Source organism: Ursus arctos, unplaced genomic scaffold (genome assembly GCF_023065955.2).
Source record: "Ursus arctos isolate Adak ecotype North America unplaced genomic scaffold, UrsArc2.0 scaffold_6, whole genome shotgun sequence".
Classification (NCBI taxonomy): domain Eukaryota; kingdom Metazoa; phylum Chordata; class Mammalia; order Carnivora; family Ursidae; genus Ursus; species Ursus arctos.
Genome location: NW_026623078.1, coordinates 56,219,610 through 56,236,847, shown reverse-complemented (window position 1 = coordinate 56,236,847; position 17,238 = coordinate 56,219,610). Strand labels below are relative to the sequence as shown.

The 17,238-nt window shown below is 38.6% G+C and overlaps 1 protein-coding gene across 7 annotated transcripts in view; it reads right to left on the bottom strand.

Annotated features, from left to right (window-relative positions):
- The window catches only part of OXR1 (oxidation resistance 1), a 680,801-nt gene extending 664,754 nt beyond the window's left edge, over positions 1–16,047 (bottom strand). For 3 of the 7 annotated variants that reach the window (XM_057307959.1, XM_048212635.2, XM_057307963.1), the window contains exons 1-3: positions 15,956–16,013; positions 14,439–14,505; positions 8,300–8,387 (exon numbers count right to left, since the gene is read on the bottom strand). The gene's annotated coding sequence lies outside the window, so the exon portion shown is untranslated. Of the gene's footprint in view, positions 1–8,299; positions 8,388–14,438; positions 14,506–15,955 lie in introns of all 7 variants that reach the window. The other 4 variants (XM_048212636.2, XM_048212640.2, XM_044382647.3 and 1 more) reach the window with 2 other exon arrangements.
- Positions 16,048–17,238: the final 1,191 nt, after the last annotated feature.

The following is a 17,238-nucleotide window of genomic DNA, read 5'->3' as shown; positions in this document are numbered from 1 at the left end:
GTTTATCTTGAGTGTACTAATTTTTTCTTCATATCAGATTAATTTGCTAGGCAACTCATCCATTAAGTCTCCAATAGCAATCATTAAATGTTTTTCCTTTTCAGATTATTTTATTATTAAAGCTTCCTGGTTATTTTGACAGTCTTTTTTAATGTAACATACTTTTGATTTCTGGTTTGCTTTTCTTTTAAGATTAAAAAACTCCACTATTTTATGTGCTGTATTGTTATTTTAATTTATATGCGTACAGTTTTTGTGAAATTAATTCCATTTTTTAAATCACGAAATCAAGTTCCTTAGAACACTATTTTACTTTTTAACTTTTTACATTTGGGTTTAAGACCCCTTCTCCCAGAAAGTATTTACATTCGCTTTTACCCGGCACCTGGAATCAATTTTAAACTACTAACCCATGACAACTTTCAAATACAGACACATGTATTTTTTATTTCTCCTTTACCCAGAGTCAAAATAAAACAAGTAAGTAGTTTCAATGTCTTGTGTTTTCCGCCTGGTTTCCACTGGGGGCATCGTGTGTGTGTGTGTGTGTGTGTGTGTGTGTGTGTGTGTGTGTGTGTTTTCAAGAGGCTTTGATCTGAGCTCCCAAGTTATAACAAGTACACTATTTTGTGTTTTCTTCCTTTGGGACAAGGTTTGATTAAATCCCAGCTCTGGTCAGCCAGGAATCTACAGGTGCAGGTGCTACCAGGGGAGCGATAACTCCAGCCATCCCTTTCTCTCTGGACTTCAGTGTTCTCATCCTTTTGAACTTCTGGGATCACTCTTTTCTGCAACCCAGTAATGCGTTTAAAAACATTTTTAACACACTGTATCCAGAAAGTTTAGCTCTGATACAGAAATTTGCCCTGCCTATCTTATAATTGCCAAAAGGATGTATGTGTGTATTGTTAAAAGATAAACTGAGGCACATTAAAATTTTTAAGACTTTATTTAAGCATTTATAGATTCTAATCAGGCAGTGCAAAACCAGAAGCGGTTAGGGGTGCTCTGCTGACAGAAACCAGGGGGAAGGTTTATATAGAGAAAGCACAGAGACAAAGAAAGGAAAGTATTAGTTAACTGTTTCCTTTCTTCATAAAATACTTGTTGAGAAGACACTACATGCCAAATACTTTAAGAGGCCATGTGTAGAGAGCTGACAGAGACTTACTGTGTAGTGTGTGAGGTAGGTAAGTAAATAACAATAATTCAGTGTGAGAATTATGAGGTACGAGCAATACATGGATGCCCTAGGAGTACATACTGATCCAGAACTCAGGAGTTATAGTTCGAAAACTTTCCTGAGGAAATGCATCTAACATGGGAACATTCAAGAAAGAGCAGTGTTTTCACGGGGAATAAAGGCATGAAGGAGAAGACGTTGTAGGTATTTGGAACAATGCATTTCCCTTGAAATTTTGTTTTCCATTTTTTAGCTTTCCTTAACTGCTATGCTCGCAAAATGCCTCTTTTCACTTTTGTATGATCCCCTCTGAAATTTTGTTTTCCATTTTTTAGCTTTCCTTAACTGCTATGCTCACAAAATGCCTCTTCTCACTTTTGTATGATCCCCTCTGAGATCTTCTGTGTGTGACTTTCTCCCTGAGAATGATAGGCAAGAAAATTAGAAAAAGATGCAGTGTCTTGTTATTCAAAAGCATTTGATTTCATCCATCCTGTTTTCTGCAGTCTTACTTGGCTATGTCCACTGACGTGATCATACTGCCCTCTGGAGGAGTAATTTAGCAATGGTTTTTAAGTATGTTAAAAAAAAAAAAAAAATTGAGACCTTAAAAAATAAGCAGTTATCAAGCGATGGAAAGACATGGGGGCACCTTAAATGCATAGTTACTGAAAGAAGCCAATCTGAAAAGGCTAAATACTACATAATTCCAACTCTATGACATTTTTAAAAAGACAAAGCTGTGGAGAAAATAAAAGATGAGTTGTTACAAGGGGTTGGAGCTGAGGGGTGGGGAAGAGATAAGACTAGGCAGAGCACACCGGATTTGTAAGACAGTGGAACTATTCTGTGTGGTTTTATAATGATGGATATATGTTATTATGTATTCGTCCAGATCCACAGAATGTAGAACACCAGGAGTGAACCCTAAGATAAGCTATGGACTTTGAGTGATTATGATGTGTTAATGTAGGTTCATCTTTGGTTAAGAAAAAAAAAAAAGTATCATTCTGGTGGGGGTGCTATTAATGGGGGAAGCTATACATATGTAGGGATGAGGGTATATGGGAAATCTCTGTACCTCCCTCTCGATTCTGTGGTAAATCGACACCGCTCTTAAAAAATAAACTCTTAAACAGATTTATCCAAAATATAAGTGGAGTTTGGTTGGAGAGAAGAATAATTGTATTAGGTCAAACATCATGATCTAATTAGCTTTCCAAAATTGGATTACAGAGAAGTGTGAATGCTTTACTTTTCCTGATAGTAAATAAAAGTTGCTTTAACTTTTTTTTTTTTTTTTTTTTTTGGAATTTTTGTAGGTCTTAAAGAGAAAGCATTTGGAGGTATGGTAAGACTGAGTAGAAAAGGGAAATTTTTGACATATCCAAGTGTAAGGATTTTTTATTTTTATTTTTTGTTAGTTTAAAGCTCCTCGGGTCTTTTTATTTCTCTCATTTTCTAAACTTCTTTTAGAGTGAGGGTTAGAAAGGGTGGGTTAAAATAAATGATTTCATTTTGAAGCTTATAAATCTTATTATTTTGTGCTGAGGCCAAACTATATTGAGACTATGTGTCCAAAATTTAATAAATATTCTTTTTTGATTTTTGTATTGGCAAAAATAAAGAATTGAAGTCATATGTTCATAATTCAAAATTTTTCATTTTAAAACAAAGACTTTTAAAAGTAAAAGAGCTTAAAAATACAGATTTTCAAGTTTTCAAAAAAGAGCTAGTAATTAGAGATGGCTAAGTAGCTCAGGATCCTAAGTGATATTCACTTTATCGGATATAAGCAGTTTAGGTACCAAACTGCAAACACCATAGGCAAAAAATAAAAGTCCAATGATAATTTGATTAAAAAGTTATAAAGACATCATGGGGCGCCTGGGTGGCGCAGCGGTTAAGCGTCTGCCTTCGGCTCAGGGCGTGATCCCGGCGTTGTGGGATCGAGCCCCACATCAGGCTCTTCCACTATGAGCCTGCTTCTTCCTCTCCCACTCCCCCTGCTTGTGTTCCCTCTCTCGCTGGCTGTCTCTATCTCTGTCGAATAAATAAATAAAATCTTAAAAAAAAAAAGTTATAAAGACATCGAAGTAATTTCTGAAATGCCAGTGCAAAGGAGAGTTAAATGCTCTTTAGTTCAGTCCAATTCATAAATTTCATCTTTTGTGTAAAAGTTTATTACACTGAAGTTCTGTTCTTATTCAATTACTAGAGAAACAAACTGTTTTTCTTTTAAAGATTATTTATTTATTTAAGAGAGAGAAAGAGGGAGGGGCAGAGGGAGAAGCAGATTCTCCGCTGAGCAGGAAGCCCCATGTGGGGCTCAATCCCAGGACCCCGAGATCATGACCTGAGCCGAAGGGAGACTTTTAACCAACTGAGCCACCCAGGCGCCCCTGAAACAAACTATGTTTTACAAAGGTTTTGCAACAGATGATGGTCCTGGAGCATTTGAGGACCAGAAATGAGATGAAATGGAGCAGCATTTTCACATAAATGGTCATATATCCTACTGATTTCTCCAGATTCATGATTCAAGTGTTGCTAAGAGGCATTTCCAGTTATTAAACACACAGTCAAAATGACCACTTATACAAACTATGCTCTAATATTTAAGGAGTAAACTAAGAAAGCTGAAGGGCAAATATAAAGTGGTGTATTCTTGGGATCAGATGATTTGCAGCTTTGACTGTCACCTCTTTCTGTTCATAGTTGAAGGCCCCAAGTATTCTTCAAGTTAAAGTAAATCATTGATATAAATAGTTACAATGCCTCAAACTTTTAAGCCAAAAGCAATCATTCAAGCTATCGTAATGGTGATTGCAAAATCTATTTGAGTAATTCCATCCACTGTGTGCTCCCATTCCATCTGTGGTCAAAGTGCAGCTAACAACAGAAAAGGATTTTAAATATAAACAGAACACAAACTCTCAATGCAGAGGCTTCATGGATACACTAATGACACATTTGTGCTAATTCTATGAGCTTAGACATTATTTACCAAGGTATCCACATCTGAAAAAGATGATTGGCAAACTAAAGTATTGCCAGAGAATAAAAGACAGTATGGCAAAATATCGAGAAAATGGGTCATAATGGGAAATAGCTGAAGGAAGCAAGGGAAATCCACTCACTCAACAAATAGTCACGGAGAATGTATGCACCAGACGCTGGACTAGCACTGGAGCTTATTGTGATAAATGAAACAAGTGAGAATTACTGTCCTCATGGAGTTCATATTCTACCAGAGAACACAAATAACAAACATGATAAATGATTAAATTTTCTAGTACGTAAGGTAGCCATAAAGAGTTGGGTCTTCTGTTCTCAATGTGGCACTCACAAAAAGAGTTCTCAAGCTTTGGGGATCTTTTTTAAAGTGTAGATAATAACAAAAATTAGGCAATATCAATATATTGCATGTGGACTTAAGATACAATCTAAACATTCTTTAAAAAATAAAACTAGATCATACAAGAAAATTTGAGACAAACATTGTGATGTTATTCATAATTTAAGCCACTGACATCATCTTAGGGGTAATATTTTTAATTGCCAGATATTTGTTTCCTTAATAAAAGGAATCTTAAATGATTCCTCACAGATTATTAGTTTTAATGCATAAATATATATAAAGTGACAGGTGTCGTGCTTAACACGGTTTAGCTGTCTCACAGGCAAAGAAGAAGGCTCTTCTGTCCAAAAACTTCTCCATCTCTGAAATGCCATTGTGTCCCAAATTTTGGTGCGGGGGGGGGGGTGAGTTTAGTGCAATATAAAGTGGATAAAATGAGGAAGGGATATATGACATTCTGGAAAAGGCAAGACTACGGAGATAGTAGAAAGACCAGTGGTTACCAGGGATTAGAGATGGGGGAGAGGAAGGATGGGTGGGTGAGATACAAAGCATTGGTAAGGCAGTGAAAAGTCTCTGTGTGAAACTATGATAGAGATACATGCCATTACACATTTGTCCAAACCCATAGGATATACAACAACGAGAGTGAACCCTCCACTGTGGACTTCAGGTGATAATGATGTGCCGATGTAGGCTCATCAACTGTAACGAATGTATACTCTGGTGTGAGATGTCAATAATGGGGGAGGCTATGCATGAGTGGGGGCAGGAAACTTCTGTATTCACTCAATTTTTCTGTGAACCTAAAACTGCTCTAAAAAAATAAAGTCAATTTTTAACAAAATAGCACTTACAGGCAATTTTAAAAATTACTGGATGTGTTAAACAAACAAACACAAAAGAGGAAGGGATAGAGCTAATAATGGGCAACTAGCTGGAAACAGGAGTTATTAACTGAATACTTGGGTGGGCAGCAAGACGGGGGAGATGTGTTGGAAAGAAATGTAGAAAGGCCAACTATCTAATTAGCTTCTCCCTAGGGTTGATGCAGGGCACCGAAGGTCATATGTAAATGCAATGGAGCTTTATTATACTCATGTTCAATTTAAGAAGCAGTTCGGTATTACAAGGAATCAAACAGTCCTTGTAGAAAGTGCACGGGCCTCGAAATCACTCAAAAGAATTTAAATCCCACCTTGATCATTTACCACCTGGGCGATTTTGGAAAAGGCAAACTCAAATTGCTTGTATGATAGTTTAATCATTTGTAAAAAGATGACTGCAATACGTAAGATTGTTGAGAGCATTAATGGAATGAATTGGATTCTGAAAGCAATAGCCATCAGCTTCTCACATACATCTCAACAGAAGACTTGCTTTTTGGATATGTACAAATACCATTGAGTGTACTGACGTAGAGTCTATCTGATTCTATGTTCATCAAGTGCTCACTGACTTAGAGAATTCTCCTTAGTTTCTCATCATTAAAAATATATATTTTGAGACTTAGAGAACTCAGCTCTGCTCTAACCACAAAAACGTTTTGAGGAAAATGAAAGTCAACAAAGGAGAAGACAGTGACAAATGTATTTCTCAACATGATAACTGAGTCTATTCTTAAACTCCCCACAAATTAAGAGTCACCATTAAGTATAGAAACAAGAAGAAGGAAAAAACTCTCAGGCTGAATTTGGATTTATATTTTCATGTGTTATCTAAATAGAATTCTTCTTGTTTTCAAATGAACGAATTTAGCCTTGGATATTGTCATTCATTCCCAGTGAGGAATTACAGATACTTGAAACTGGAAGTTTAAGCCCATTAAAAAGGATTAGCATTTTCATACACTTTTATTAAAAAGTTATTTATCACCTACCTTTGATAATATCCACTTAGAAAAAATACTTATTTATATATTTGTTTTCATTGGGTAAATAGTTCCTTCATCTCTTTTTGTATGTCTTATAAGCCACAGATTTACAATATGTTACATTCAAATTTTCTCATTTGTTGCATCAATTATGAAAGAGAAGGTAAGGGATAAAGGGATTTGTCAGCTAATTTGTGCTTTCAGCTTGCTCTAAGTAGTTGTCCCAAAGTGTAGAAAAATACAGCAGAGTCCTGCCTACATTGTGTCTACATTCATACCATTTTTCTTCTCAAGGAAAAAAGATTGTTAAAAATGAGAGATCAGACCCCTGAGTACATTCTGACAGTGTCTCACATATAAAATAAACTTAGTAAACATTAGATTAATATAAACATGAGTGGATCAGAAGGCTTAAATCTGTTAATTAAAAATCTATGGCACCTTTCTGCAAGAATTATTTCTATAAATCAGAAACCATTTAAAATTCAGAACCAGGAGAAGATTGATCTGTTTCATTAAGCTGAATTACCAAATAAATGAAGTTTACCACTTAAAATCCTAAAGGCTGTTTTAATGGGAATATTTCCAAAATGTACGCATACTGCTCAAACCAGAGTCATGCCCCTGAACATCAGTGGTTGTCTTGTGCTATTACGCAATGAGGCTCCCACGGCGAATCCCACAGGCAGGACTTAAGCAGCTGTGAAGCATAGGATTTGAGGTTTCTTGCCACTAATCTTTAGATTTTATTTGTGTTTTCTCCCTTAGTTTCAGGTTGAAAGCACTTCCCTGTTGTGGCATCAAGATATCTGTCTCTCGGAGCTTTTATTTGTCCTTTCATTCTTGATTGCATGTCATATTTTTGGAGCTCATAAACCAGATCATTTAGTACTTTCGATTCACCTGTGCAACCAGGAGGATTCACACCAATGACGTGTATGAACTCTAAGTGATCTTTTGGTGATTCCCAAGTCCTTTTGATCTTTTTTTTTTTGAGTCCTTGGCCTATCTAGACAGTTGATTTGCCAGACTGGCCACAACAATTGAGATATCACCCAAATCATAGCATGCAGCTGCTGCTAACAAGCATGGAGGTCTTACTCATTGGCATCTTTTTTCCCCCCTAAACCAGATCCCTCTGTTTAATTCAACAATAATTCCTCCCTTCTAAGCCCATCCAAAATACATCTCTCTGATCCTTCATAAAAACTTCCCAATACACGGACTTCTCAAATATGTTGTTCTAATGTGAGTTTGGGGCTCCTGGGTTAATGTACAGTGCTCTGTATAACAAACATTTGTTTAAAAAAAAAAAAAAGACAACAACTAATGTAGTAATAGTTCCCTGAGTATTAATGCTTGCAACCACTCTGAAAAATGGGTTTCTTTATTGACATTTTATAAATGAGGAAATTGAGAGTTGGAGAAGCTAAGTATTTTGCCTAAAGTCAAATAGTTAGAAAGCAACGAAGTCAGAATCACAATTTTGTTCTCTCTTAAGAGACCATGGCTTCTCTCATGCTCCGCAGTCTCTTTTATTTCAAGGCAAATTTTACAAATATCTTCTACTTTTAGTTACTTTTAGTATACGATTTTGCCGAAAAGCATCTCAACAGAGGGGCACAAATTAAAAGTTTTAAAGTAGAAGCAGCTCAAATGACCATACACAGACATTATTTAAAGATGAAGACCCTATGTAAATAGTGAACCAGCAAGGAGCCCCCACTACAATTGACATTTCCTTAAGCTCATGTAAGATGAGCCCTGAGTAGTCAATTCCACAACATTTGAGAAAATGAGAGACTTGCTCTGGGTCACACATGAGACACACACTCAGTAGTTATCACTATGTACAAGAAATAGCATGAACGATGTCCCTTACCTTGGCACTGAAACGGCTAAAATCCAGAAATTTTCACTTCCGGAGAATTTTGGCATTTCTCTAACAGTGTTGTGCTCCTCCCGGCAAGCTGAAAATGAGTCAAGATGCTGTTACAATTGCGCCATCTGCTGGTGATTATGTAGAATTACACAAATCAGTTGACAAAGACTTTTCCAAATAACCGCTTTCTTTAGGTCGGTGGATTTTTATTTATAGGGTACGGTATGTACAGTAATGGGGCATGAATACCGAGGACACAAAGAGTGAAAATGGGGGACTGAATGGGCTACTAAAAAAATCAAAAATATGCCTATTGGGTCAAAACCAACTCACAAACTTTTGCAACGACATTAAAAAAAAAATCAATGAAACTTAGGGCCCAGAAACATAAAGAAAATTTTAAAAATGATTAACCATGTAAAAAATGAAACTTCTGTGTGACAATTACTGACACAATACACAGAAAGAACTCTATCAATCATAATGGGCAGGCAGCGGTTTTCAGGTCCGCTGCCACATCTTCGCAGTTTCCAGCAATCTGCTCACCCAGTATTAAAAACTCACTCAACCCATATCTATCGGGCGCCTGCTTTGTGCTAGGATCTGTTCTCTGAACCGGAAATACAGTTGTGAACAAAACAAGTTCTTCCCCTAAAGGAGCTTACATTCTAGATCGGGTGAGTGGGCAGAGGGGAGAGAAAAACCAAAGAAGTAAATATACATCAGGTTGTGATAAGTGATAGGACAGTGAACAAGCAGACAAGTGTATAGAGTAAGGAGGCCCCATTCCCATGAGGGAGATGGAGTGGAGGTGTTAGGAGGTAGCCACGCAGGAGGGGAAGAGTGTGCTAGGCAGAGAAAACAGCAAATACAAAGGCCCAGAAACAGGTGCAAGCTTGGCTAATTTGAGGAACATCAAGGACGTTTCTGTCCATGTAGTGAAATGAATGAAAGAAGTGGTGGAGGGCATTATCGTAAACTGACAGGGAGCGGCCAGACTCCATGGAGTCTTTAGGTCTTAATAAGAAGCTGGCCTTTCCTCTGAATGAGAAAGAAGGCCATCAGAAGGCTTTGAGACAAAGCGGAAATGTGAAGGGGAGAAAAGAAGCTATTAGCCACAGTCATAGCAGCTCTGTAACACAGGAATGCACTCAGGAATTGTTGTGAAGCAGAGGAACCTCTCTTACTACCATCCTCCTAGCTGCTATGGTCCTGAATCCGGTAACCCATCCCAGACATTTTTTTTCCTGCATATTCTTCCCCTTGTTAGGCTTGGCTAGAAGGCTGACCTAGTAGGATTCATCTGTAGGTCTTAGGAAAGTTAACTTGGGTCATTTCTTCGTCACTATCTGAATATTACCAGACTCAGCACTTTGCTTTTTATAGGAGTATACACTGATATTTTCATGCTTTGACCTATTAAAGCAGAGTAATACAGCGTGGATTAATGTAGGTTAAGCCAGCATGATACAGTGAAGAGAAATGCTCAACGAAGAATGGAAGAAGATAGAAAAGTCTGGTGCAATATGAACTATTATAAATCCCTGCAAAACTGCATGCCTCACAGGCTATATATATATATATATATGTATGTATATAAATATATATATGTATATAAATATATATATGTATATAAATATATATGTATATAAATATATATATATGTATATAAAGATTTTATTCATTCATTTATTTATTGGAAGAGAGAAAGTGTGTGTGCACAAGTGGGGGGAGGGGCAGAGGGAGAGGGAGAGAATCTCAAGCAGACTCCACACTGAGCACACCCAACACGTGGCTTGATGTCATGGCCCTGAGATCATGACCTGAGCCGATATAAAGAGTTGGACGTTTAGCCAACTGAGCCACCCAGGCACCCCAGCATCTTCTATTTTATATACCTAAAATTGAACTCATGATATTGACTCTGAGCATCCAAACTTGTTCTTCTCGTTATGATCTCTATTTTAGTAAATGGCATCACCTCATACCCAGTTGCATGTCTGAAACCTTGCAGTCATTCTTGACACTTACTTCTCTCATATCCTATACCCCTAATCAGTCACTGAGTACTATTGATTCTGTAAATTATTTCTATTCCCTCTAACCCTTTCCCATCATCTATATCCAAATCACAATTATTGCTCATCTGGACCACTGTAATTGATCCATATTTGATTCCCACTTTTTGTCTACTCTATCCATACCCTATTCACTTCATTCTCTCCCCACAGTCAAAATTCTCTTTAAAAATTTTTGATGCTTCTGCCCTGTTTAAAATCCTTAGTAGCTTCCCACTGTCCTTAGAAAAATGTTCAAAATTCTTAGTATTGTCTCTTCCGAGTTACACATCCATACAAAGATGATGTTTTAGACCTTCAGCTCTGTGAAAAGGTACATTAAATGCCTGCTTACATGCTATAAAATCATACAGCCCATTAAATGTACAAAGTCCTATTCTAATAAATCCACTCCTTATCTTGATTCCCAAATTTTCCCAAACATCTTTAATTTTTTCAAAAATATTCTGAGAATGTCAACAAGTATCAATGGGAAATTATTTTGAATATAACACTGTTAAGCAAAATACCTACCTACCCAACCATTTTCTTTACTGCTTCCTTTCAAAGACTGTGGGCCCTAAATCTCTCACAGTGTAGTTTTTTCAAATGTGATCCAACTATAACTAAATCTGAAGAGAGAATCAGGGTCAGTTTTCATCAATCTCTCTCAGGCTTTTATGACAGCATCACAGTGATGAATAATAAGTAATAATAACATGTATTGACGACCCAGGTCATTAGTTTGCTATCTAGTTGTCAATAAAAATGATAAACCAGAGAAGGAGAACTACAGTAGAAAAGGAAAAAATTGTACAACATAAATAAATCTATCACATAATATGAAAACAGATGTAGCTAAGGATCCTGAGTAGACCAGTTATTATATGACTATAGGCAAGTTATTTAATCTCTCTGAAATTCAGTATCTCCATTTAAAGATAGGCTATTTAGAAAGAAGGAAAAACTCCTCTTAAAAGATTGAAAATATAAGTGAACTATATACATAAGCAAAGGAGAATTGGCAAGAATTAAGCAAGTGTTAAACCTCTTAGACCCAACCACATTTAAATCTGACATAATAAAATCTTAGATTTTGTTGATTAATGACTTTCTTAAAAGAATAATACTATAAAGATGTTTTCCCCTTGTAATATTGAAATACCACTAGCTTTAGAATCATCTGAGGAAGAACTGACCTAAAAGAAAATCCAGGGATTAACTGTGACTCTCATTAGCTGAACTCTGGCTGCCTCTCCTGGGTGGTGCTGACCACACTGAAGGGGCTGCTGAAGCATGTAGAACTCATTGGGTGAAGAGAGAATCGCGCACCATATGTGCACGGTAAGACCAGCTGTTTTCCTGTCATTTGTCTTCAGCTGAGGACTCCTCCAAAAGTCAGCAACAACCATGAGATCGATGAATGCGTATCCTTCCAGATGACTCTCGTACCCAATCATTAAGAACCCCCAATTTCTGAGTCCTTGAAGTTGAGGCCCCAGACATCATGAAGCAGAGAAGAGTCATCACTCTATTCTTATTGAGCCCTGTCTGAATTCCTTTCCCACAGAATACGTGAATGGAATAAAGCAGTTGTTTTAAGCCAGTAAAACAACTAGACCAATATGGGTTGGAACAGTTGCTATGTAATAGTATGAGGTAGAGAAACATGGAACCTGCAACTGGGGAGCCTCCATGACAGAAACATGACATTGGCTTCGAGACTGGATTAGACGAGATCTGAATGGGCCTTCAGGAGACTGTTAGTAAAAGCTGCAAACACCTCAGGGAGACAGGGAATTGTTGGGCAGACAGTAGAAAGTGTTATTGGACATTGGAGAAAAGAAGATTCTTGCTGTAAAGTGTTAGAGAGTTTAGCAAAATTATTGCCTGTGGTAACACAGAAAATAGAAAAAAAAAGTCACATTTGTGTTAGAAGTCTGCGACACATGGGTTATGCATACAGCAATGTATTATCACTTGTAAATAAATCACAATGACTCATAAAGACCTTTAATTACTAGCCGTGGGCTGTTTCTGAAGCCTTTCAACTGTGATTTTTCAGTTTAATCTCTTGAGATCTTCTTTTTTCTAAAGATTTATTTGAAAGAGAGTATGCACGCGTGTGCACATACACATGAATGGGGGAAGGGGCAGAGGGAGAGGGAGAGAATCTCAAGGAGGCTCCCCGCTCAGGGCAGAGCCCACTGCAGGGCTTGATCCTATGACCCTGAGATCATGACCTGAGTCGAAATCAAGAGCTGGACTCTTACCCGACTGAGCCACCCAAGCGCCCCTTTCTTGAGATCTTTTAATCTCTATTCCACTAAGTCTTATAGGCATTGTTAGAGGGCATTTCATCTATGCATTAAGGTACCAAAGTTAATATTAATAACTAAGAAATTAAAGAAGATAATGTATTGGCATTTTTGTACTAATCATGAATGGGAGGACATATATAAACATATTCCTTGTTAAATAATGGTAACGATGTTTACATAAAGCTTAAAATTGGCAATGCATATTGACATACAAAATCTCACTTGGTCCTCTCAGTTACCCTGTGAAATAGTTGTCATTTTTTTAGATGTGAAAACTACCCACAATAAGTTATGTGTCCAAATTTACAGCTAGTAAGTAGCTGACCAAGGACTGTATGCCAGGTTCTAGAATTCTAAGCCTTTTGTTTTTTCATTGATATCAAGAATTCTATATAATCATTTGTTATTTGTAGAGTTTTTGATTAGAGATTCCTACATATCATGATAGTTACGATTGTTAGTTTTTAAAGGACAGAATTTCATCAAATTAAGAGAGTCCTGTTGTGTCCATTACATGCCCACTCGAAAAATACGATGGGGCGCCTGGGTGGCACAGTCGTTGAGCGTCTGCCTTCGGCTCAGGGCATGATCCCAGCGTTCTGGGATCGAGCCCCACATCAGGCTCCTCCCCTGGGAGCCTGCTTCTTCCTCTCCCACTCCCCCTGCTTGTGTTCCCTCTCCCGCTGGCTGTCTCTGTCAAATAAATAAATAAAATCTTAAAAAAAAAAAAAAGAAAGAAAAATACGATCTACACTGCGGTCGAGTTCTTAAAAGAATAGGGGAAAATACAGATTATTTCAATTAAATGTGAAGAGAAATATTAGAAAAAGTTATACAGGAGGTAATTATTCCCATTACCAGGTACTTCATGTACAAACGGATTCACTGCAGGCTCCATTAAGTAATACGTATTGATGAACTTTAATTTAATTGATTGTAATTTAATTTCCATAAAACGTAGTAAAAATATGGGCTGTTGCAGAGTTTTTTTTTTTTTTTAAAGCCAGTTATTTTGTAGAGTAGGATAAATGTGACTTTCTTATCTAATGGTTTAGTTCTAAATTATTAAGAAAGCAATCTGTATTTGTTCTTTGTTGGTGTCCAAGTAAACTCTATTATTTAATTGATCTCAATAAGCATTTCTTGAGTATAACTATACTTGAGTATAACTATACGCAAGGCATGTACTCATAACCAGAAGCATATAATTGCATTACCACACGGCCCCCCATCTCCAGTGAAAGCATCACTCAAACACGTGTATGACAGGGCAGATTTTGGCAAGTGCCACACCGGAGGGGTAGTATGTAATAGAGGAACTGGAGAAGAAGAGATGCAATCCAGACTTACACTGTGTGGGAAAGCTTCGATGAGGAAATAGACATGCGTTTAAAGCCTTGAAGACTTGAAGGATGACAAAAACTCCTATTTCCACTTAAGTTCTATTAAACTATTTTTAATATCCCGATATGGAAGGCTCGGTTTTGTAAATCCAAGTTCTCAGCAACAATTTTGTATTTAATTCTATATGTATTGATTGTTCATGAAAACTTCATGTAAATTATGACCAATATGTCATGGCCTATAAGACCATTATCAATAAATTGCATTCATCTTTTCCACTAGACAATAGATAAATAAAACCAATAGTAAAGATGAAAGCAAACTAACATCTGTGCTGAGAGAAGCTGGTCCGGAGGGAGGTGAATGCATGCATGATCCAAACGCACCTGTTAGGCAAACCTTGCTTAATTTACTCACCAGTCACAGCAGAGCCTGGGGATCAGCTTGCCATTTTCTTCTCTGAAACTCTGAGCACTGCTGGAATCTGGGAGAGATACCAAAGTTTTGAAAAGACAGTTTTGATTTTTCAAGGGGAGAGGGAAAAGAAATTCTGTACACCAGTGAGCCTGAGTTTGACCCTGAACTAGGTTATTTAAAGGGTGATTTGCTCCTGTTATGGGTTTAATTGTGTTTTCCCCCAGATTCACAGGTTGAAGTCCTAACCACCAGTATCTCAGAATATGGCTATATTTGGATTCAGGGTCTTAAAAAAGATGATTAAGTTAAAATGAGGTCATATGGGTGGGCCCTATATATGAGCCACATAATACTGGCGTCCTGCACTTGATTTTAGACAAAGGCCAAGACACGATATGACTGGTGTCCTCTTAGGAAGAGGAGGTTAGGACATAGGTATGCACAAAGGGAAGACCATGTGAGGACACAGGGAGAAAGTGGCCATCTACCAACCAAGGAGAGAAACCTCAGAAGAAACCGACCCAGCTGATACCTCGATCTCAGACTTCTAGCCTTCAGAACTGGGAGAAAAAAAAAAATCTGTTATTTAAGCCACTCCTGTCTGTAGTATTAGTTATGGCAGCCCTAGCAAGCGAATACACCTGCTAAAGCTAAGTACTAATCACAGAGGAGCAATGTAAAGACAATGACCTTTAAAGTTACCACAATAAAAGCAGTATGATTTTTTTATGATTTTATAATTTTTTTATGATTCTCTGTACTTACATGATTCAGAACCTCATCATAAGAGGTAAGTCACGCCAGCTATTTTAACAGAGAATTTAATCCAAAAAAATGTTAGTTTGAAAAAAATAAGTGTTAACTAGCTATGTTAATTTCCTGGGGCTGCCATAACAAAGTACCACAGGCTGGATGGCTTAAACACCATAAATTTATTCTCTTAGTTCTAGAGGCTAGAGGTCTGAGATTAAAGCATCAGCAGGACTGTTTCCTCCTGAGGGCTGTGAGGGACAATCTGTGAGGGAGAATCCCGGTTTCTGCTAGTTTTCTGGCAATCTTCGGCTTTCCTTATTTTGCTGATGCATCACCCTTACATCCGCCTGTTCACATGGCATCCACTCCGTGGGCATGTCTGTCTCTGTGCCCACGTTTCCCCCTTTTATAAGGACACGGTCATTGCATTAGAACGCACCCAAATGATCTTATCTTCACTTGACCATCTGTAAAGACCTGTAAAACCAAAGCTAAAACGGAGTCTCTTGTGTCTGGGAAAAAATAAAATTGGCCAACGCAAGTGCATTGAAGGAAATGAAACTTAGGGTGCCTGGGTGGCTCAGTGGGTTAAGCGTCTGCCTTCGGCTCAGGTCATGATCCCGGAGTCCCGGGAGGGAGCCCCACATCGGGCTCCTTCCTCCGTGGGAAGTCTGCTTCTCCCTCTGCCCCTCACCCCACTCGGCTCTCTCTCAAATAAATAAATAAAATCTTAAAAGAAAGAAAGAAAGAAAATGAAACTTAACCTTACGTAGCAGAAGTTGTAGGAATTCACAGCTCCTCTCAGAAATTAGTAGGGGATGCCAGCCAATCCCCAAACACCACTCGCGCCACCTCTGGACTTCCGGGTTCCCGATCCAAATAGGGGAAAAGCCCTATTTTTCAGCGGGGGGGGGGGGGGGGGGGGGGGAGCCTGATAGCTTTCACATTTACCCCATCAAAAGTCCCTTAGTCTGTGAGCAACTCGAAACTCACTGCTCGTAGAGCCTGGAGCTTTCTGGCCGGCAGGTTGCAACCCTCGCAATAAACTCCTCGTTCTCCTCTGTTTTACTCCGTGTGAAGAGTTCTGTTTCTGACAGACCCTATTCCCAAATAAGACCACATTCACCAGGAGCAGGGGTTAGGAACTCCACATTTTTTGAGGGGACACAGTTCGATCCCTAATAGTCGGTAACCTAAAAAGCAAAGCATTTTCACAGAGGTGGTAACTGTGGGAGGAGCTACCACCCCTAGGGCTGAGGGAGCAGAGAAAAGGCGTTGATTATTTAAATGTAAAAGCCTGGAGAAGGGGCCCCAAGGAGCTGAAGCTCCTTGTGCTGAAGCGCCCTGTGCTGGGATCTCTGAGGAAGGCGCCACGAGGCTGAGGCTGCTTCCGCGCATGCGCGCTGCGAACACTGCAGAGGTCGGGACACTGGGTTCAGCGGTTGCTACGCGGAGGCCTTGCTCCTGAGGGAAGTGTCCCCTCGGTGATGCTCACTGTAACTGCAGGCAGAGAGGAAGAAGGCTCCTTCTTCCTCCTTCAGCCTCTAATGCCGCCTCAGGGCAGATCCCAGCAGGGAGCTGCGGGCCAAGCAGAGATGTGGTCTGCAGAGTTGCCACCCCAGCATCACAAAGCAAAGAGAAGACGGTTTGTAGCTGAGAAAAAAATAAATCCGTATCTGGCACATTGTTTAATTTGATTGAGTAAGGATCGGCAAATGACCCTGTGACTGATGGAGAAAAATGTCTGAGACTGTGGTCCTGCAAATATATTTTTTAAAGATTTATTTATTTTTAGAGAGAGAGAGAGCACAGGGAGGTGCAGAGGGAGAAGGAGAGAGAGAATCTCAAGAAGACTGGGCGCTGAGCATGGAGCCTGATGCAGGGCTCGATCTCATAATCCTGAGATCAGGACCTGACCAAAAACCAAGAGTCAGACACTTAACCGACTGTGCCACCTGGGTGTCCCCATGGTCCTGCAAATATGGACCCAAAGGTGTCAAAAATTCCTGGATTTGTGTTTACTGATGTACAAATTTTGGCCTTAAAT